Source organism: Phalangium opilio, unplaced genomic scaffold (genome assembly GCF_054372755.1).
Source record: "Phalangium opilio isolate 3A_F unplaced genomic scaffold, DU_Popi_V2 ptg000329l_1, whole genome shotgun sequence".
In the NCBI taxonomy this organism is placed as follows: domain Eukaryota; kingdom Metazoa; phylum Arthropoda; class Arachnida; order Opiliones; family Phalangiidae; genus Phalangium; species Phalangium opilio.
Genome location: NW_028324226.1, coordinates 8,322,582 through 8,324,262, shown reverse-complemented (window position 1 = coordinate 8,324,262; position 1,681 = coordinate 8,322,582). Strand labels below are relative to the sequence as shown.

The 1,681-nt window shown below is 33.7% G+C and overlaps 1 long non-coding RNA gene across 1 annotated transcript; it reads right to left on the bottom strand.

The window, feature by feature from the left end:
* Positions 1-300: 300 nt before the first annotated feature.
* Positions 301-785, bottom strand: LOC149610671 (uncharacterized). Its single transcript, XR_016376528.1, has 3 exons — positions 736-785; positions 561-633; positions 301-496 (listed from the first exon to the last, which is right to left on the bottom strand). It is a non-coding gene; the product is annotated as an uncharacterized LOC149610671 (long non-coding RNA).
* Positions 786-1,681: the final 896 nt, after the last annotated feature.

Here is a 1,681-nt window from a genome sequence, read left to right as displayed (position 1 = left end):
CTGGATTGAAAGATTCTCACAAACGAAAAACAACTATAACAGTATTGCTACGTTTTTGGTTGGATGTGGCTATGAGAAACCAGAGTATAGTCTAGTGTGTAGTCTGTCGCTATGATGAGAAACCACAGTATAGTCTTGTGTGTAGTCTGTGTCTATAATCGAATGCAGGCAAGATCCGCTAACACCTTCGAGCTTCTATTGTGAAAGAAAATACATTAACGCTATCATATGAGTTTCCAGCGGCTTTCATGACTTCGGATAGATTTAAATAAAGTTTATCAAGTTTATGGTTAAGAAAAGGTCCGCTTCCAGCTCTTGAGAAACCAAGAACCAACAGTAAAATAACTCACCTCTTTATATTGTGGAAACACTAAACTTTAAATTAATTTGATGAAGAGCTGTATCGAAGCTGACTTATTGGAAAGTGTATATGGTCGAAATATTTACATTAATTACCTGTTTTTGGGTTGGATCGGGGGAGGGCATTGTTCTATTCCTGTAAAATACAAACAGTTTTAAAATGTTTTCAGCTATGAGTGTGAAAGACTAAAATCTTTTACAATAATGATCTGTGACAGTGTGTTTGTGGTTTGTTTAAATATTGACTGAAATATTCCCAAGCTAGCACATCACCTTAACGAGTTAGAAAACATGGTATGGTTTACCGTTAGCACATGTACCACCAACCACACCAAGCTAATACGGAAATATTGATTTACGTGACATGTTACTAACCGAGTTGTAATTGCTGTCATGAGAGGCATTTAATCTTTCTCTCAACTATCTCCAAGGTACACCAATGGTATTCTGATAGCCAAAGTGATCCTACAACTCGTTTGTTTTCCACTAAAGTTTTTCCAATACAAAAGTTAAATAAGCGCTTCTTCTACAGCAAAAATCGATACATAGTGTACAATAAGTTTTCGCAGTGGCTAAGCGTTTGCATTCGTTTATACGTAAACTCGCTACTTTGAGATATCTTTCATGAAAGAAGCTGTAACGTCGACAAGAAAAACATTTACCAATTGATGTCGAATTTTAAATTTGGTACATCGAATCAAAGCTTTACTTGGTTTTACACGGAAAACTACCAGTAACCCAGAGTTAACACGTATTAAAATTTGCATAAATATTCCACATTTGTTTCCATAGCACTTTTACATTCAAAACCGAAGTCTTAAACCTTTTTAACCTAATGTCATTTGCCCCAAGAAATTATTTATTCCCAATTTTTAGCTGTAATTCTCGCACGCCCGTTAGATTGAGCTTAAAACATGGAATTTTAATAACAGAAAACCTTATTTGAAATTTAAGGTTGTTTTAAGATCAGTTAAACGTAGCTGCTGCTTGATGAATAATGTTTCATTACCTTAGGATAAAATCTATTTTCAGGCAAACGAGTATTTCTAAACACACTGGCAGTAGACCGTATTTTTTTAATAGAGCAAATTTAATTGAACAAGAAAGGTTTTCCTTGCAGTATCATTAAATTCTCCTTTTTGTCTTCTATGTAAATACCCTTAAAAAGTGCATTTCCAGAAATTCAGAATGGAAATCGAACCGATATGGATTGATCGATCTGGTCATTGCCTACTTTCATTAATAAAATTATCATTACTCAAATATGTTCAAATAATAAACGCAACCTAATATATATTGTTAACCTTTTAAAAAAAGTAAT